Here is a 22,208-nt window from a genome sequence, read left to right as displayed (position 1 = left end):
TGTACTTTCTCTGTAACACGGAATGTCATTCATGTTAAGGAGATGTACTTTCTCTGTAACACGGAATGTCATTCAGGTTAAGGAGATGTACTTTCTCTGTAACACGGAATGTCATTCAGGTTAAGGAGATGTACTTCTCCTGTAACACGGAATGTCATTCATGTTAAGGAGATGTACTTTCTCTGTAACACGGAATGTCATTCATGTTAAGGAGATGTACTTTCTCTGTAACACGGAATGTCATTCAGGTTAAGGAGATGTACTTTCCCTGTAACACGGAATGTCATTCATGTTAAGGAGATGTACTTTCTCTGTAACACGGAATGTCATTCAGGTTAAGGAGATGTACTTTCTCTGTAACACGGAATGTCATTCAGGTTAAGGAGATGTACTTTCTCTGTAACACGGAATGTCATTCAGGTTAAGGAGATGTACTTTCTCTGTAACACGGAATGTCATTCAGGTTAAGGAGATGTACTTTCTCTGTAACACGGAATGTCATTCAGGTTAAGGAGATGTACTTTCTCTGTAACACGGAATGTCATTCATGTTAAGGAGATGTACTTTCTCTGTAACACGGAATGTCATTCATGTTAAGGAGATGTACTTTCTCTGTAACACGGAATGTCATTCAGGTTAAGGAGATGTACTTTCCTTGTAACACGGAATGTCATTCAGGTTAAGGAGATGTACTTTCCCTGTAACACGGAATGTCATTCAGGTTAAGGAGATGTACTTTCCTGTAACACGGAATGTCATTCAGGTTAAGGAGATGTACTTTCCCTGTAACACGGAATGTCATTCAGGTTAAGGAGATGTACTTTCTCTGTAACACGGAATGTCATTCAGGTTAAGGAGATGTACTTTCTCTGTAACACGGAATGTCATTCATGTTAAGGAGATGTACTTTCCCTGTAACACGGAATGTCATTCAGGTTAAGGAGATGTACTTTCTCTGTAACACGGAATGTCATTCAGTTTAAGGAGATGTACTTTCCTTGTAACACGGAATGTCATTCATGTTAAGGAGATGTACTTTCTCTGTAACACGGAATGTCATTCAGGTTAAGGAGATGTACTTTCTCTGTAACACGGAATGTCATTCAGGTTAAGGAGATGTACTTTCTCTGTAACACGGAATGTCATTCAGTTTAAGGAGATGTACTTTCCCTGTAACACAGAATGTCATTCAGGTTAAGGAGATGTACTTTCTCTGTAACACGGAATGTCATTCAGGTTAAGGAGATGTACTTTCTCTGTAACCCGGAATGTCATTCAGTTTAAGGAGATGTACTTTCCCTGTAACACGGAATGTCATTCAGGTTAAGGAGATGTACTTTCTCTGTAACACGGAATGTCATTCATGTTAAGGAGATGTACTTTCTCTGTAACCCGGAATGTCATTCAGGTTAAGGAGATGTACTTTCCCTGTAACACGGAATGTCATTCAGGATAAGGAGATGTACTTTCTCTGTAACACGGAATGTCATTCAGGTTAAGGAGATGTACTTTCTCTGTAACACGGAATGTCATTCATGTTAAGGAGATGTACTTTCCCTGTAACACGGAATGTCATTCATGTTAAGGAGATGTACTTTCTCTGTAACACGGAATGTCATTCAGGTTAAGGAGATGTACTTTCTCTGTAACACGGAATGTCATTCAGGTTAAGGAGATGTACTTTCTCTGTAACACGGAATGTCATTCAGGTTAAGGAGATGTACTTTCTCTGTAACACGGAATGTCATTCATGTTAAGGAGATGTACTTTCCCTGTAACACGGAATGTCATTCAGGTTAAGGAGATGTACTTTCTCTGTAACACGGAATGTCATTCATGTTAAGGAGATGTACTTTCCCTGTAACACGGAATGTCATTCAGGTTAAGGAGATGTACTTTCTCTGTAACACGGAATGTCATTCAGGTTAAGGAGATGTACTTTCTCTGTAACACGGAATGTCATTCAGGTTAAGGAGATGTACTTTCCCTGTAACACGGAATGTCATTCAGGTTAAGGAGATGTACTTTCTCTGTAACACGGAATGTCATTCAGGTTAAGGAGATGTACTTTCTCTGTAACACGGAATGTCATTCAGGTTAAGGAGATGTACTTTCTCTGTAACACGGAATGTCATTCAGTTAAGGAGATGTACTTTCCCTGTAACACGGAATGTCATTCAGGTTAAGGAGATGTACTTTCCCTGTAACACGGAATGTCATTCATGTTAAGGAGATGTACTTTCTCTGTAACCCGGAATGTCATTCAGGTTAAGGAGATGTACTTTCCCTGTAACACGGAATGTCATTCAGGATAAGGAGATGGACTTTTCCTGTAAAACGGAATGTCATTCAGGTTAAGGAGATGTACTTTCTCTGTAACACGGAATGTCATTCAGGTTAAGGAGATGTACTTTCCCTGTAACACGGAATGTCATTCAGGTTAAGGAGATGTACTTTCTCTGTAACACGGAATGTCATTCATGTTAAGGAGATGTACTTTCTCTGTAACACGGAATGTCATTCAGGTTAAGGAGATGTACTTTCTCTGTAACACGGAATGTCATTCAGGTTAAGGAGATGTACTTTCTCTGTAACACGGAATGTCATTCATGTTAAGGAGATGTACTTTCCCTGTAACACGGAATGTCATTCAGGTTAAGGAGATGTACTTTCTCTGTAACACGGAATGTCATTCATGTTAAGGAGATGTACTTTCCCTGTAACACGGAATGTCATTCAGGTTAAGGAGATGTACTTTCTCTGTAACACGGAATGTCATTCAGGTTAAGGAGATGTACTTTCTCTGTAACACGGAATGTCATTCAGGTTAAGGAGATGTACTTTCCCTGTAACACGGAATGTCATTCAGGTTAAGGAGATGTACTTTCTCTGTAACACGGAATGTCATTCATGTTAAGGAGATGTACTTTCCCTGTAACACGGAATGTCATTCAGGTTAAGGAGATGTACTTTCTCTGTAACACGGAATGTCATTCATGTTAAGGAGATGTACTTTCCCTGTAACACGGAATGTCATTCAGGTTAAGGAGATGTACTTTCTCTGTAACACGGAATGTCATTCAGGTTAAGGAGATGTACTTTCTCTGTAACACGGAATGTCATTCATGTTAAGGAGATGTACTTTCCCTGTAACACGGAATGTCATTCAGGTTAAGGAGATGTACTTTCTCTGTAACACGGAATGTCATTCATGTTAAGGAGATGTACTTTCTCTGTAACACGGAATGTCATTCAGGTTAAGGAGATGTACTTTCTCTGTAACACGGAATGTCATTCAGGTTAAGGAGATGTACTTTCTCTGTAACACGGAATGTCATTCAGGTTAAGGAGATGTACTTTCCCTGTAACACGGAATGTCATTCAGGTTAAGGAGATGTACTTTCTCTGTAACACGGAATGTCATTCAGGTTAAGGAGATGTACTTTCTCTGTAACACGGAATGTCATTCAGGTTAAGGAGATGTACTTTCTCTGTAACACGGAATGTCATTCAGGTTAAGGAGATGTACTTTCTCTGTAACACGGAATGTCATTCAGGTTAAGGAGATGTACTTTCCCTGTAACACAGAATATCATTCAGGTTAAGGAGATGTACTTTCCCTGTAACACGGAATGTCATTCAGGTTAAGGAGATGTACTTTCCCTGTAACACGGAATGTCATTCAGGTTAAGGAGATGTACTTTCTCTGTAACACGGAATGTCATTCAGGTTAAGGAGATGTACTTTCTCTGTAACACGGAATGTCATTCAGGTTAAGGAGATGTACTTTCCCTGTAACACGGAATGTCATTCAGGTTAAGGAGATGTACTTTCCCTGTAACACGGAATGTCATTCAGGTTAAGGAGATGTACTTTCCCTGTAACACGGAATGTCATTCAGGTTAAGGAGATGTACTTTCTCTGTAACACGGAATGTCATTCAGGTTAAGGAGATGTACTTTCCCTGTAACACGGAATGTCATTCAGGTTAAGGAGATGTACTTTCCCTGTAACACGGAATGTCATTCATGTTAAGGAGATGTACTTTCTCTGTAACCCGGAATGTCATTCAGGTTAAGGAGATGGACTTTCCCTGTAAAACGGAATGTCATTCAGGATAAGGAGATGGACTTTCTCCGTAACACGGAATGTCATTCAGGATAAGGAGATGTACTTTCTCTGTAACACGGAATGTCATTCATGTTAAGGAGATGTACTTTCCCTGTAACACGGAATGTCATTCATGTTAAGAGATTGTACTTTCTCTGTAACACGGAATGTCATTCATGTTAAGGAGATGTACTTTCTCTGTAACACGGAATGTCATTCAGGATAAGGAGATGTACTTTCTCTGTAACACGGAATGTCATTCAGGATAAGGAGATGTACTTTCTCTGTAACACGGAATGTCATTCATGTTAAGGAGATGTACTTTCCCTGTAACACGGAATGTCATTCAGGATAAGGAGATGTACTTTCTCTGTAACACGGAATGTCATTCATGTTAAGGAGATGTACTTTCCCTGTAACACGGAATGTCATTCAGGTTAAGGAGATGTACTTTCTCTGTAACACGGAATGTCATTCAGGTTAAGGAGATGTACTTTCTCTGTAACACGGAATGTCATTCAGGTTAAGGAGATGTACTTTCCCTGTAACACGGAATGTCATTCAGGTTAAGGAGATGTACTTTCCCTGTAACACGGAATGTCATTCAGGTTAAGGAGATGTACTTTCTCTGTAACACGGAATGTCATTCAGGTTAAGGAGATGTACTTTCCCTGTAACACGGAATGTCATTCAGGTTAAGGAGATGTACTTTCTCTGTAACACGGAATGTCATTCAGGTTAAGGAGATGTACTTTCCCTGTAACACGGAATGTCATTCAGGTTAAGGAGATGTACTTTCTCTGTAACACGGAATGTCATTCAGGTTAAGGAGATGTACTTTCCCTGTAACACGGAATGTCATTCAGGTTAAGGAGATGTACTTTCCCTGTAACACGGAATGTCATTCAGGTTAAGGAGATGTACTTTCTCTGTAACACGGAATGTCATTCATGTTAAGGAGATGTACTTTCTCTGTAACCCGGAATGTCATTCAGGTAAAGGAGATGGACTTTCCCTGTAAAACGGAATGTCATTCAGGATAAGGAGATGGACTTTCTCCGTAACACGGAATGTCATTCAGGATAAGGAGATGTACTTTCTCTGTAACACGGAATGTCATTCATGTTAAGGAGATGTACTTTCCCTGTAACACGGAATGTCATTCATGTTAAAGAGTTGGACTTTCTCTGTAACACGGAATGTCATTCATGTTAAGGAGATGTACTTTCTCTGTAACACGGAATGTCATTCAGGATAAGGAGATGTACTTTCTCTGTAACACGGAATGTCATTCAGGATAAGGAGATGTACTTTCTCTGTAACACGGAATGTCATTCATGTTAAGGAGATGTACTTTCCCTGTAACACGGAATGTCATTCAGGATAAGGAGATGTACTTTCTCTGTAACACGGAATGTCATTCATGTTAAGGAGATGTACTTTCCCTGTAACACGGAATGTCATTCAGGTTAAGGAGATGTACTTTCTCTGTAACACGGAATGTCATTCAGGTTAAGGAGATGTACTTTCTCTGTAACACGGAATGTCATTCAGGTTAAGGAGATGTACTTTCCCTGTAACACGGAATGTCATTCAGGTTAAGGAGATGTACTTTCTCTGTAACACGGAATGTCATTCATGTTAAGGAGATGTACTTTCCCTGTAACACGGAATGTCATTCATGTTAAGGAGATGTACTTTCTCTGTAACACGGAATGTCATTCATGTTAAGGAGATGTACTTTCCCTGTAACACGGAATGTCATTCAGGTTAAGGAGATGTACTTTCTCTGTAACACGGAATGTCATTCAGGTTAAGGAGATGTACTTTCTCTGTAACACGGAATGTCATTCATGTTAAGGAGATGTACTTTCCCTGTAACACGGAATGTCATTCAGGTTAAGGAGATGTACTTTCTCTGTAACACGGAATGTCATTCATGTTAAGGAGATGTACTTTCTCTGTAACACGGAATGTCATTCAGGTTAAGGAGATGTACTTTCTCTGTAACACGGAATGTCATTCAGGTTAAGGAGATGTACTTTCTCTGTAACACGGAATGTCATTCAGGTTAAGGAGATGTACTTTCCCTGTAACACGGAATGTCATTCAGGTTAAGGAGATGTACTTTCTCTGTAACACGGAATGTCATTCAGGTTAAGGAGATGTACTTTCTCTGTAACACGGAATGTCATTCAGGTTAAGGAGATGTACTTTCTCTGTAACACGGAATGTCATTCAGGTTAAGGAGATGTACTTTCCCTGTAACACGGAATGTCATTCAGGTTAAGGAGATGTACTTTCCCTGTAACACGGAATGTCATTCAGGTTAAGGAGATGTACTTTCTCTGTAACACGGAATGTCATTCATGTTAAGGAGATGTACTTTCTCTGTAACACGGAATGTCATTCAGGTTAAGGAGATGGACTTTCCCTGTAACACGGAATGTCATTCAGGTTAAGGAGATGTACTTTCCCTGTAACACGGAATGTCATTCAGGTTAAGGAGATGTACTTTCTCTGTAACACGGAATGTCATTCATGTTAAGGAGATGTACTTTCCCTGTAACACGGAATGTCATTCATGTTAAAGAGTTGGACTTTCTCTGTAACACGGAATGTCATTCATGTTAAGGAGATGTACTTTCTCTGTAACACGGAATGTCATTCAGGATAAGGAGATGTACTTTCTCTGTAACACGGAATGTCATTCAGGATAAGGAGATGTACTTTCTCTGTAACACGGAATGTCATTCATGTTAAGGAGATGTACTTTCCCTGTAACACGGAATGTCATTCAGGTTAAGGAGATGTACTTTCTCTGTAACACGGAATGTCATTCATGTTAAGGAGATGTACTTTCCCTGTAACCCGGAATGTCATTCAGGTTAAGGAGATGTACTTTCTCTGTAACACGGAATGTCATTCATGTTAAGGAGATGTACTTTCCCTGTAACACGGAATGTCATTCAGGTTAAGGAGATGTACTTTCTCTGTAACACGGAATGTCACTCAGGATAAGGAGATGTACTTTCTCTGTAACACGGAATGTCATTCATGTTAAGGAGATGTACTTTCCCTGTAACACGGAATGTCATTCAGGATAAGGAGATGTACTTTCTCTGTAACACGGAATGTCATTCATGTTAAGGAGATGTACTTTCTCTGTAACACGGAATGTCATTCAGGATAAGGAGATGTACTTTCTCTGTAACACGGAATGTCATTCAGGATAAGGAGATGTACTTTCTCTGTAACACGGAATGTCATTCAGGATAAGGAGATGTACTATCCCTGTAACACGGAATGTCATTCAGGTTAAGGAGATGTACTTTCTCTGTAACACGGAATGTCATTCAGGTTAAGGAGATGTACTTTCTCTGTAACACGGAATGTCATTCAGGTTAAGGAGATGTACTTTCTCTGTAACACGGAATGTCATTCAGGTTAAGGAGATGTACTTTCCCTGTAACACGGAATGTCATTCAGGTTAAGGAGATGTACTTTCCCTGTAACACGGAATGTCATTCAGGTTAAGGAGATGTACTTTCTCTGTAACACGGAATGTCATTCATGTTAAGGAGATGTACTTTCTCTGTAACCCGGAATGTCATTCAGGTAAAGGAGATGGACTTTCCCTGTAAAACGGAATGTCATTCAGGATTAAGGAGATGTACTTTCCCTGTAACACGGAATGTCATTCAGGATAAGGAGATGTACTTTCTCTGTAACACGGAATGTCATTCATGTTAAGGAGATGTACTTTCCCTGTAACAAGGAATGTCATTCATGTTAAAGAGTTGGACTTTCTCTGTAACACGGAATGTCATTCATGTTAAGGAGATGTACTTTCTCTGTAACACGGAATGTCATTCAGGATAAGGAGATGTACTTTCTCTGTAACACGGAATGTCATTCAGGTTAAGGAGATGTACTTTCTCTGTAACACGGAATGTCATTCATGTTAAGGAGATGTACTTTCCCTGTAACACGGAATGTCATTCAGGTTAAGGAGATGTACTTTCTCTGTAACACGGAATGTCATTCATGTTAAGGAGATGTACTTTCCCTGTAACACGGAATGTCATTCAGGTTAAGGAGATGTACTTTCTCTGTAACACGGAATGTCATTCAGGATAAGGAGATGTACTTTCTCTGTAACACGGAATGTCATTCAGGATAAGGAGATGTACTTTCCCTGTAACACGGAATGTCATTCAGGTTAAGGAGATGTACTTTCTCTGTAACACGGAATGTCATTCATGTTAAGGAGATGTACTTTCCCTGTAACACGGAATGTCATTCAGGTTAAGGAGATGTACTTTCTCTGTAACACGGAATGTCATTCAGGATAAGGAGATGTACTTTCCCTGTAACACGGAATGTCATTCAGGTTAAGGAGATGTACTTTCTTTGTAACACGGAATGTCATTCATGTTAAGGAGATGTACTTTCCCTGTAACCCGGAATGTCATTCAGGTTAAGGAGATGTACTTTCTCTGTAACACGGAATGTCATTCAGGATAAGGAGATGTACTATCCCTGTAACCCGGAATGTCATTCAGGATAAGGAGATGTACTTTCTCTGTAACACGGAATGTCATTCAGGTTAAGGAGATGTACTTTCTCTGTAACACGGAATGTCATTCAGGTTAAGGAGATGTACTTTCTCTGTAACACGGAATGTCATTCAGGTTAAGGAGATGTACTTTCTCTGTAACACGGAATGTCATTCAGGTTAAGGAGATGTACTTTCCCTGTAACCCGGAATGTCATTCAGGTTAAGGAGATGTACTTTCTCTATAACACGGAATGTCATTCATGTTAAGGAGATGTACTTTCTCTGTAACACGGAATGTCATTCATGTTAAGGAGATGTACTTTCTCTGTAACACGGAATGTCATTCAGGTTAAGGAGATGTACTTTCTCTGTAACACGGAATGTCATTCAGGATAAGGAGATGTACTTTCTCTCTAACACGGAATGTCATTCAGGTTAAGGAGATGTACTTTCTCTGTAACACGGAATGTCATTCAGGTTAAAGAGATGTACTTTCCCTGTAACACGGAATGTCATTCAGGTTAAGGAGATGTACTTTCTCTGTAACACGGAATGTCATTCATGTTAAGGAGATGTACTTTCCCTGTATCACGGAATGTCATTCAGGATAAGGAGATGTACTTTCCCTGTAACACGGAATGTCATTCAGGTTAAAGAGTTGGACTTTCTCTGTAACACAGAATGTCATTCAGGTTAAGGAGATGTACTTTCTCTGTAACACGGAATGTCATTCAGGTTAAGGAGATGTACTTTCTCTGTAACACGGAATTCCAGTTTTTACACATACGGTTAATATAGTCGTTTATTCGGGTATTAGTCGCGTTACTGAGGCGGGTCGGTATTTTATGGGGGGGGGGGGGGGGGGGGGTCAATATCTTATATGACACCGGTACCAATACGTCACTTCACTGCTTTACCTGAAGCCGGTCACCAGGCTTACTCGGCAGCTACTGCGGCGTTAGGTTATAAATATCGATACTTAGGAAACAACGGTCTGCTCGATTTAATACACGAATAGTCCCGAATACCCAAAATGGCAGCTCCGTAGCTTATTGTCGACCATACCATCGAGTCATACACTCTTGTGAAAACGTTAAAAAGAAGCCCACTAGCAGCTTTGAATTTCGAAATAAGAAGTCCCAACGCACGACTAGCCGACTGGGCTACACATTTTGCAGTTTCGCTATAGTTCAAAGTTTCCGTTAACACCAAATCCTAGCCGGGGGCCTGAAGTTCGTTCTGAGTTCAGAGTTCCCTAAGTAAAACGGAACTGGTTCTGAGTTACGGTGTACTGTATATGACCATATAATTTAGAATTCCGGAAAATATTTGATTTGTTTATTAGTATACACCCGATTCCGGATAGTCCGGAATCCAACACTGTAACTTAGAGAGGAGAAGAAATAAAAAACAGAGGCTGCGGTACAGCATGGACAGAAATCGAAGTATCGTTATTTTCCCCCAACAAACCCTCACATGCTGGCAAAGCGAGAACACGATACATGGTGGAGAATCGAATCCAACGACCTACTTGGTGAGATTTCACGATGAACTATAACTGGGCATAACTGTATTATTCACGTAAACATTTCCATGAAGGCCTGAGATGACCCAGTTTCAGTTGGCGCCATACACATTGTAGATTTACGCCCTGCGTGACAAGTAAATAAGGACCATGCATGCTACAAACCCATTCCTTACAAGTGAGCCTAGATGCGATCAGAATATTCGTCATAGGCCTGGATGGCACACTTTTGAAGACGATTTTAGTCCATTTACAACCACAGATGTTCGGAAAGTACTTTTTCCGTCTACTGGGACGCACCCCAACCACAGAGCAACGCCAATACAAACATTTCTCCTGCAACGGTATTATCAATCTGTCCAATTCAAATTCCAAAATTTCACGGATACCCCAACGAGGACGCCAATAATTTTTTACTTGATTTTGAAGCCTATATGACCTTTCAGGGGTATCACAACTGTAGTAAATATTACGAAAATGGTGTCGGCTTTTTCATTGCACTTAGCAGGACCCGCTTATACCTGGTATCAGGGACTTGACACATTATGAAATTTGAGTTTAACTCGATGTACATTAAACCGGGTCCTTCGAATGCCTATGTGGAGACTCGCGCGTTTAACGACTTAAAGCTGTCTCCTGGGACTTGCATAGAGGATTTCTATTCCTCATTACTCAAAGTTGGAGGTAAGCTTGGCAAGTCGCCCATGGACATGTTAACAAAATTTATTTATGGCCTGCCAGCTATGCTTCAAATCTTTGCGAACTCGGTGAAACCTAGCACTCTCGAGGAAGCCTATCACAGCGCCCGACTTGGGGATTCATTTGGGTATCGCTCACAGTCCTTACCATTACCTGTAAATGCTGTGAAAACTTCGAAGTCACCAGAGCCTTATGTGTCGGACATGCAAGCCAAAATAGAAATGTTGGAGGCAAAGTTATCTAAACTAGAAATGACCTCATCAGGATTGTCTCACAGGGAACAGGTTCAACCTGAACCTAATGTTCAGAGGACTTATGACAAAACCATATGTTTTAAGTGTCGTGGCCAAGGCCATACTAAGCGAAACTGTTATTGGGCTGGAACACAAAACAGTCAACCAAATGTGGTCTGTCAACTGTGTCAACAGAGTGGACATATAGCAGCCGATTGCATCACTGTCTGTAATCAAACTAGGCCATGGCCACCTACTGGTGAAGGAGATGCTCAGCAGTACTCGGGAAACTCCCCCGGCCCCGACGCTCACCGACGCGGACGTCCAGGGAGGGGCAAGCCTCAGTAGCGCGTCATCGAGACAATGCTCCCAAGCGGTGGGATAAGACACGTGCCTACTGCCTAAGTACAGACGGTGCTGATGATTCTGAGGGGGGGGGGGGGGGGGAGAGACTGACTTAAATCTTAAATGTTAATTTTGAACCACAAGTCAATCATGTGAACAATGCTCCAATATCTGAATCCGACGGGGAATATCAGTACACAAATTCGCGACTGTGTGATACTTAAGCATTGAGCTTCTTTCATTTGGAAGTTATGGACTGATGAATGCCAACTGGACAAAGGCAAATTCACATGAAGCGAATTTAACTCCTACGATGAATAAACAAATTATTATTGTCAAAGACAGAACCACCTTTTCAACAGCCACCTTTCGTTATCGCCGACGTGACAATTATGACGTCACTATAGTAATGGCGTTATGGACTCGTAACCTTCAAGTGAGTTTGGTAAAGTTATATACTGAGGCTGCAGTGTAAATGTAAATATATACATGTACGACTCAGTTTCCAAAATGTAATAAGTCTAACTTATGATATTGTTCAGAATTAGCGAAACTGCCAACAAACTAAAAAAACTGTATACAGCAATTTGATGAATAAAGCTCCATGGAGTATGCGCATCTAACAGAAAATGTTTGTAACCTCCTCCGTAAGCCAGGTAAAATCATTTAAATATGCAAGTGTGCCCGTCAATTACTCCATACGTTAGATGCATTGTTGCGCTGTTCTACTCCCAGGAGCTACTGCCTCTCTCGGACGCTTAAATGTCGTATTATAGATTGCAGAACAATTCACTGTTATATATTCTATGAAACTTTCATTCAATCCTGTATGTAACGAGTTACTGATATGCTGTATGTACACGTGAAAATGTCCAATTGACAAATATCATATAAATGATAACAGGAATTGTAAACCTCTGAGAAACCAGAATTTTCCTGTATTAAACTTGCTTTCTTGTATCTATTTTTGGAAATCGGATGTCATGCCATAGCAGAAAATGGTGAAAAATCATATGTCGATGTGCTCGTTTTTGAGCTATTGTTGATCAAATATAGAATATCAATTTATGTAACCCCTTATCAATGAATTTTGAAGTAAAGACTTTAATAACGTCAACACTTATTTCCTTTAATTTTCAGGATAATGCCAACACGTATAAAGAGTTCGGTGTGGCTTCACGCGCCTAAAAAAGGGTTAAATCCAATTTCGTTAACTCCAAAACTTAAAAGTTTTCTTACGCCTACAAAAATTACACATAAACGTCAACGGGTAAGAAGTCCCTGGATCAAATGTAAAACACCAGAATCTTCCGATAACTGGGTAAATCTAGAATTATCTGGAAATAAATGAAATCGTGTGTCATATTAATTACAAATATTTGATATCGGAATGAAAGCCTGTGTACTGATATTCCCCGTCGGATTCAGATATTGGAGAAAGATTTTCCCCGTCGGAATTTTCCGTGCCATTTTAATTAGCCAATTACGGTACTTTATAGCTGTAATCCAAACGAATTGTTGATTACTAATAGTTTATTATAGTCAAGGTTTAATGCCAAAACTCTGTCCATCGTGTTTTGATCGCGATTTTTGGGTATTTTTGACAAAAATCATAGCAAATTCGTCGTTTGACACTAGGGCAGCCGGATAATATTGAGCATCAATCAAACACGGCAAGTTTATGAGATTAACGAATTACTGATATGTATAAATGAAATAGTGTAGAATTCCGTGGGTATCATCATATTTCCGATAGTATGTTAAAATGCCATGTATCACTATAAAACATACCCCAGCCATGTCCTTACGCCCTTCGGGTAGATACTTCCCGTCGGATTTGGAATAAATTTCTGTGTTTTCTGGGACTGGATATTCGTATTGCAAGGTAACATTGATATGATATTATCTCTCATTAGTAATATTTCAGGTATAATTCATTAATTTGTAATTACCTTGCCGTATTTTTACCTTGCAACACACACATGTATACACATGTCTGATGTTTACATTCATTGATTGCCAGTCCTCATATAGTGAATCTTTACTTTTATTCAAAGCTTACATGGTGAATAACTTGGTCTTTTTCTGACTTTTGCTTACATCAGTATTTAATTTTGGTACTTTGATCCCATTTTTTTAGGTGGTCAATATTGTTACCGTAGTCGTGTCACACGTTAACTGGACTTATACATATTCAGTGTTCTATGTTTCAATGTTCTATGTTCCATGTTCTGTGTTTATTTACTGAATCATTGGTCAAATTTTCTTTCTAAATCAACTATTCAATTGTGCATATTTGCAATTTGACGACAAAGTGTGACACTGCTACTAGTAGCTTACGTTATCGAGGTACGTGTCATTCTTGTGACTTCGATTTGTTAACTACAACTGATGTATTGAAATATTCCAAGCGTCATTATTCCATTTTGCCCATTTGAATACTTGGTTATACTATATATCTCTATAGCACATTTGTGGCTACTTTTTTTAGTATTGAAGGCATTGATTATTTTTTTGCAATTGCTATTTTTTTTACCTCTTGGATAAATCACAATATTCTATACCTGAACGCTGTTGATACTTAGCTACATAGTCGTTGCCGTACTGACCTTCTCATCCCTAACCATGGCTGAAATGACACAGGACGAGATCGAGAAGCTCCTAAGCCACATGAAGACTATGCATATGAAGCCTAAAGTTGATAACCTAGAGGACTTCCAAGCATGGATGGCAGATACTGCAGCTGCACAGCAAGAAGAGGAAGAGGAGTCCAAGCCCTATTATCTATTCAAGCGGAACGATGCAACATTTTCCGAAAATATCACCATTTTCTGGAGACAGCAAGAAAGACAAAGATGTTCCTTATGATGTATGGCGCAGTGAAGTCCAGTGTATCATTAAGGAGGGACACCCGTCTGCGACCATCGCACAAGCCATTAGAAGTTCCCTTAGAGGAAATGCCCTTAGAGAACGCTCTCACCTCGATCCCTCAGCATCAGTCAAAGATATACTTGAGAAAATGGACAGCGTTTTTGGTAATGTTCAGCAGGCTGAGATGTTGTTAGCCCAGTTCTACAGTGCCAGACAGCATGCTGATGAAGATGTTGCTGCCTGGAGTTGTCGCCTGGAAGATCTTTTGGCCAAGGCTGTGGAGAGCGTACAGGTACAAAAGTGGAACAGTAACTCCATGCTCTGCACCATGTTCTGGTGTGGTCTGAAGCCTGCCATTAAGGATGCTTCTGGATACAACTTGTACCTCCATGAAAGCCTTCATGGGTTTGACCAGCTGAGGATCGCTATGAGAAGAATTGAAGAAGACTGGAATAGCAGGAAATCTGACAAGGGAGGAAAGAAGGAGGTAACAATAGCCAAGGCAGCGACAGCAGCACCTGAAGTGGATCATCAGGAATTGAAGGGGATGATCCAGCAGTTAGCTACAGAGGTACAGGCACTGAAGGCTGATCGCTCTGGAAATCAACAACAACACAGCGGTTATAGGAGTGGTAGTGGACAGCAACCGGGGTAACAGAGACCAGAATCGACATCGGCAACAGATTTCAGACAGCAGGAACGAACAATCAGATGATGAGCCTACCTGTTACAGATGCGGCCAGAAAGGACACATCAAGCTGGGATGTCGAGCCAAGCTACCCGGTGGTTTAAACTCAAACAGGCCAGCGTCGCGGGGCAGACACTAGCCAGCCAGACTACCAGCCCCAGGAAACCTGTTGGATTGGTTGGAACAGCGAATGAGGCATCGGTGAAGATAAATGGACTAGTCACCAAAGTGCTGTTGGACACTGGATCCACTATTTCTACCATTTCACAGGAATTTTACGAGCAACACCTCAACCATATACCCATGCAGGAACTGAAGGAGGTACTTCACATTGAATGTGCGGACGGCCAGCTCCTACCTTACACAGGATTAGTGGAAGTACCAATAGAGTTTAGCGGTACTGGGATGAAGACTGATGATAGCACCATCCAGAAGGGTTTGTTTCTGATTGTTCCCCCTAGTCATTACAACACGAAGGTACCCGTCCTTATAGGAACGAACCTGGTAGGGATACTGATGGAGAGAACCGAACACTGGTATGGAAAGAGATTTTTGCAGGAAGGAAAGCTGACAACCCCGATGTACTTGTCCTTTCGATGTATGGTGCTACGTGAGAGGGAGCTAGCACGACACCATCACCGACTAGCCATAGTGCGGTCAGCAGAGACGAGGCCTATCACCATTCGTCCCAACTGCGAGGTGAACATCAGAGGACAGCTAGAGAAGAAACTAAGTTTCCCGAAGGTTTGTGCTCTGATACACCCGACTCCAGGATCATCGGTACCACACGACATGGATATTACAGCAGCTGTCATCTCCTACTGTCACGAGAACAGGGATGATATTACCGTCCATGTCAGCAACATCTCTACGCGGACAGCTATAATTCAGCCCAGGGCCTTGTTGTGCGAGTTGCAGCTAGTTGGAATTGAGGACAGCTCTGGGATTCATGAAGGAGAAGAGTCGGGGATGCTCTTGAGAAAATAGAGATTCACACAGATAGATTGTCCGAGGATGAAGGAACCAGTGGAAAAGCCCTACTAGAGCGCTATCGGTCTATTTTTTCAACCAGCGATGTGGATCTAGGGCATACTGACGTCATCAAGCACAGGATAGACCTCATTGATGACACCTTTTAGACAGCGTCATCGCCGCATACCACCATCGATGCTGGACGAGGTCAGAAGCCACTTACATCAGCTTCTAGCAGCAGGTGTCATTCGGCCGTCCCACTCACCATGGACAAGGAACGTCGTGCTCGTACGGAAGATGAACGGTAGTCTCCGACTTTGCGTTGACTATCGCCAGTTGAATCAACGAACAGTCAAGGACGCATATGCTCTTCCGAGGATCGACGAAACACTTGACTCTTTAGCAGGCAATACGTTTTTTTCTGTCTTAGATCTCAAATCTGGGTACCATCAGGTGGAGATCCACGAAGATCATAAAGAACGGACAACCTTCACAGTAGGACCACTCGGTTTCTACGAATACACGAGGATGCCATTCGGCCTGGCCAATGCACCCGCCACCTACCAGCGTCTGATGGAGGAGTGTCTTCATGGTTTACACACACAGATCTGTTTCGTCTACATCGATGCCATTATCGTCTTTGCGCCCTGTTTCGACGAACATTTGTCTCGGTTGGTTCAAGTCTTCGACCGTCTCAAAAGCCATGGCCTCAAGCTTTCTCCGGACAAGTGTTCTCTGTTTAAACCGAAAGTAACTGATGTAGGACACGTTGTATCAGAGGACGTGAGAAAATTTCTCGGTTTCGTGGGGTATTACCGACGATTCATCAGAAAATTCTCCAGAATTGCAAGACCTCTCACTATATTGATGCCAGCTCCAAAGAAGCCGAAAGGAAAGAAGACTAGTAAAATGTCTACTAAGGCTAGCGAGACAGTGGATGAACGGAAGTGGACTTGGGGTGACGAACAGGATCAGGCATTCAACAAGTTGAAGAAGTGTCTGACTCAACCGCCTATCCTTGGATACCCAGACTTCAAGAAACCATTCTTCCTACATACAGACGCTTCAGGGTTTGGACTTGGTGCGGTACTTTACCAAGAGCAGGACGGCATGAAGAGAGCAATCGCGTATGCTAGTCGAGGGTTATCACGGTCAGGACAGCGGTACCCAGCCCATAAGTTAGAGTTTCTGGCGTTGAAGTGGGCTGTCACAGAGAAATTCAGCGACTACCTCTACGGTCACCAGTTCACCGCGGTTACAGACAACAACCCATTGACATATGTGCTTACATCTGCAAAGCTGGACGCGACGTCACAACGATGGGTAGCAGCATTAGCAGCATATGACTTTACGATCATCTACCGTCCTGGCGTTAACAATATCGACGCAGACTCGATGTCTAGACTCCCCAATCTTGAAGCAGAGACTGAGACCAACCAGACCATTCCACGAGAAGTCATTAGAGCTCTCGGCTACGCGCTCCAACCAAACCCACTAGTGGAGAACGTGACAACATCAGCGAAGGTGGTAAACGACATCAACTGGAACCCTGAGAATACCGAAAGCCTAGATGTTGCTAAGGAGCAAAGGGAAGACTCAGACCTTTCATTATGGATCGTTTTTGTCGAAGCTGGAACTTTGACAAGCTTTCCATAGAAGATGGCTTATTATATCGGAAGTCCATGGTTGGAGGTCAAGAAAGGAACCAACTTGTTCTCCCAAAGGCACTGATTTCCACAGCTATCTCCATAGTACACGACAAGATGGGACATCTTGGCCGGGATCGAGTCCTGTCTCTACTACAAGATCGTTTCTTCTAGCCAGGCATGACCAAAGACACCGAGGAGTGGATAAAGGTGTGTAGAGCTTGTACTCTTAGGAAGACTTCCACCAGGAGTTGTGCGCCATTGGTGAATATACCATCAAACCAACCATTGGAGCTTGTTTGCATGGATTTTCTCTGCCTTGAGACATCAAAAGGAGGATACAGCAACATACTGGTAATAACGGACAATTTCACTAAATATGCCATCGCCGTGCCAACCAGAAACACAACTGCAAAGACAACAGCAGATGCCTTTTTCAACAACTTTGTTGTACACTACGGACTTCCCAACCGGATCCATACTGACCAGGGACCCAACTTTGAGAGTCAGCTTATCAAGGAACTATGCTCCGTGGCCGGCATCGCTAAGTCTCACACAACACCCTACCATCCGATGGGAAACGGGCTCTGCGAGAGATTCAATAGAACACTTCTGAATATGCTTGGCACATTGGAAAATGAGCAGAAGAAGAACTGGAAAGCACACTTATCTTCTTTGGTTCATGCTTATAACTTCACCCGCCAGTATTCCACGGGCCAGTCCCCGTACTACCTAATGTTCGGCAGGAACCTCCGTCTCCCGGTGGACCTTGCGTTTGGAATCGATATTGGTCACCAACACAAGGATCTCACGTCTTATGTCGTCGACTTGAGGAATCGACTGAAGCGAGCTTACGTCTCCAAGACCCAGTCTCGACAGAAGGACAGTATGATAAGAAGGTTCGTGGCGCTACAGTGAGCATCGGTTATCGTGTATTGGTAAAAATAGTAGCATTTGATGGCCGACACAAGATCTCTAACAAATGGGAAGCCGAACCATGCACGGTCATCGATCAACCTGACACAAACATCCCGGTATTTGTCGTCAGGAAGGAAAATGGAGAAGGAAGGAACAGAACCCTTCATAGGAATCTCCTTCTTCCGATTAATTACATCAGCGGGATAGAGGAGAAACTCATTCCAGTACCACGCCCAAGGAAAACGCGCCCGAGGAAAGAACCAGAGTCGCGTAAATCGAGTTCTTCCTCTAGCGAGGATGAGGAAGTTTTGGTGGGTAACGGTGTAATCACAGACACTCGACGAGGACACTGGCGTATCTGTTTCTGTCGACGATGACAACGAAACGGACTCAAGACAGAGTACAGATGATGAGGATGAGGGAGAAGCTGATGACAACGCCGAATCGGACCCGAATGGAGACGTCCATAACACCAATACTGATTCGAGCAATGGCGACAATACTACACTTGGAGAAGACGCCACGGACGGAGCTCAAGTTGTGCCGCCACCCCCACAACGACGGAGAGAATCGTGGATGCAATCTGGTGATTTTGTCTTCTCACAGCAGCCAACCGAGCCAGACTGGATTACCAGAGCCCGCTACCTTGAGAGACTCTACCACTCAGGCCTCTTAAAGGGTAGGGATGCGGAAGTGTCCAGTATTTTGATCAATATTGTATCAGGAAGCTCGAACATTTAAGTTTCTTTCAGTCTGATACTAGAATCTCAAGACAGATTTAAGTTAGCAGCATTTTTTCCTGTTCCATTGCATCAGTATTTTGGTTTGATAGGTTTTTATAGATATTTTTTTCTCAATGATAGTCTACTGGTATTCAATGTCGGGACGACATTTTTTAAACAGGGGGAGTATGTGGCAGGATCGATTTTAATATATTGTTAATTATATTGTCTCCGTAATTGTTTAGTCGAATAGTGATTAGTTCCCGTTTATTCTGTTCATCGTCTTAGCGTATATTCTAGTTATTGTGTCATATGTTGTATCATATAGTCATTGTTCAGTTTAGTCTTTGTCTTACGTCATAGTCCTATGTCTTATTTCATTGGTTATTCGATTTCGCGGTATTTCTTATGTTCCGGTCATTGTTTCATTATGTGACTGGTCAGAGAACGGAACAGACCGTTTGTGGCGTTGATACAAGCTTAAGAATATCGACGTCATGTAAGCACTCGCCCGTCCGTCATAATGTAACCAGACAAGTTCCTTTTGAAGAACTCTGTGCCATACACAGAGTTCAAAATCCCTATGTCTACTTGTCTGCAATAAATGGTCCTGAGAATTCACCAAGGTCTTGTGTGATATTTACATGCATAATCCGACCCTGTAACATGTACATAATTATCGCTGTGACATTTATAAATACAAGAGTCTAGTATCTCCTTGTAGCTATATGTACTGAACTTGTATGGAGACGTTTAGTTCTTCTTTCAATTAATTGGCTAATCTGATGATCTGAGATTATTCTCGAGACCTGAAAAGGTTTGAGTTTGGAACCCTCTTGTAGAGACGAAGGCGAAATCTCTAGGATGTGTATGATATCATACTACAATACAATACAATACAATACAATACAATACAATACAATACAATTATAATCCTAACATACGCTGCAAAGGCACCGAAATTAAATGACGAATTCGTATGCGTATTACATTTTCTTTAAATGTAAAATCTGTCAATAAAAATAAAAATCTTCATATGTAAGGTAATGATTTTAATATCTTAACTAGTCTGTAGATGTACAGGTAATAATTTTAATATCTTTACTAGTCTGTAGATGTATAATGATTCTAATATTGTTCGCCAAAATTCGCGTGAACACAATGTCCAGGATATTCAGCAGGTACGAATCTTAAACGAGATGTGGTAATCGGTAAATCTGGAACGGTTGTCTCCTCCAAGATCCAAATGATACGAGCTTCCAGCGTACATCGACAATTTCTACATTCTCTGTCCCTGTAATATACATGTATGTCAAAAAGTTATGGTGTACTCTGCAAAATATTTGCCAGTTATCCAGTACTATGGAGTGGTAAGGTATAGTGTCCTATACAGTGGTCAGGGAATACACCTGTACTGTAGAGGGTACCTGAGTTCACTGAATAGAAAGTGCTGAGTCAGGGTCACTGAGGCGTGACAAAATCATGCAACACAGGTAAGTGCTACCTGTGTGTGCGGCCATTTCAACCCCGGACCTGGACCTGGAAGGTTCACGGATGTCAGAGGCTGTGTGCCAGGGGAGAAATGCCTAAGCTGTGTGCTTGGTAATGAAATGTTACCAGGGCTGTGTGCCCAAAGTTATTATCCAAGTTAGAGATAGTTGAAGCCACTACATGTAAGCTGTGTGCTAGTTTGGGCAAAACTGTGCTACTTGGAGAAGCTGTGTGCTATGTCCACCTCAATGGAGTGTGGGAGTCCTGGAATGAAACAGGAGAGTGAGCTGTGTGCTCAGAAATGCTAAAGAGAGACGCCAACAGTACGTACATATTTATGTCATTAATGTAAGGTTGGTAAAAAATGTTTAGCATGCAAAATATAGGGTGTAATATTATAGGTCATTGTTGTAGAATAATTTCCTAACAGAATGTAAAGAAATAGGAAATAGAGAGAAAAGTAATAGGAGATAGTGAGAAAGAGAATTATTAAATGTCATTGTAACTAAAATACAAGTATAATACAAATGTGCAAGTGCTATAAACCCATGAACTTAGAACATTGACTCTGTAACCTTGTAGGTGACCTTGGGACAGGGAGCCATTAGCCATATAAAGGTCGATGTGCCAGACCATAGTGGGAGCAGCAGAATCCCTGTTTATTTATGTGAAACCAGAAAGGAGATATTTGTGCTGGACTAGTACAGTGCCTACGGAGGGTATACATTTATATACCTATTATGAAATAGTTAAACAACATCGGAGTGAAGAGAACTTTGGGAACCAACCACAGTGATGAACTCTATATATTTGGTGTCTGGAGAGACAATGGGTTTCAGAGACGGGTTTTGTTTTGTGTTGCACATTATTAATTAATTGTAGAGAATGAGTGGGAGTGTGAAAGGGTGTTTTGTATGGTGTAAATATTGTTTTCCTATGATTTTGTAAATATGTTCAAGTGAATACATATGTTAATGTAATTTATATTGTTGTCTCATCTGTTTGCAAATAATTAGGCTAAGCCTATGCTCACAATTCTTGACAATGTATAAAGATACTTGGATCATCGAAACAGATAAAGACAACATCAAGGCAAAATAATGAGGTATACATTTAGAAAGTAGACAAAGTATATTGTATATTTCCCGCGTTTTGTGATAGCTGTCGTTCAACTGATCATGACGCAGACTTTCTGACACTCAGTTCATGATGCTTAAACAAAAATTTGTGTCTATTCTTGATTTTAAGGCTAGAGGACAAAATTAAAAAAAAAAAAAACACGAATATAAACACTTACAAATTGAGATAAAGCAGAGCCTAGCACCATTCAATTCCATCAGAGAGAAATGATATACAATTGAGCCAAAACGGAATTAAATTGCATCATATATATAGCTGTTTTGTCCCTTTTTAGGACTCGTCATTGA

General features: G+C 41.3%; 1 long non-coding RNA gene across 1 annotated transcript; it reads left to right on the top strand.

Moving 5' to 3' along the window:
* The first annotated feature begins 20,780 nt into the window (after positions 1–20,780).
* On the top strand, positions 20,781–21,761 carry LOC117343175. The gene is made up of 2 exons (XR_004535994.1): positions 20,781–21,104; positions 21,364–21,761. It is a non-coding gene; the product is annotated as an uncharacterized LOC117343175 (long non-coding RNA).
* The last annotated feature ends 447 nt before the right edge of the window (positions 21,762–22,208 follow it).

Source organism: Pecten maximus, chromosome 15 (genome assembly GCF_902652985.1).
Source record: "Pecten maximus chromosome 15, xPecMax1.1, whole genome shotgun sequence".
NCBI classification, from domain to species: domain Eukaryota; kingdom Metazoa; phylum Mollusca; class Bivalvia; order Pectinida; family Pectinidae; genus Pecten; species Pecten maximus.
This window is presented reverse-complemented; position numbering and strand designations above follow the sequence as displayed.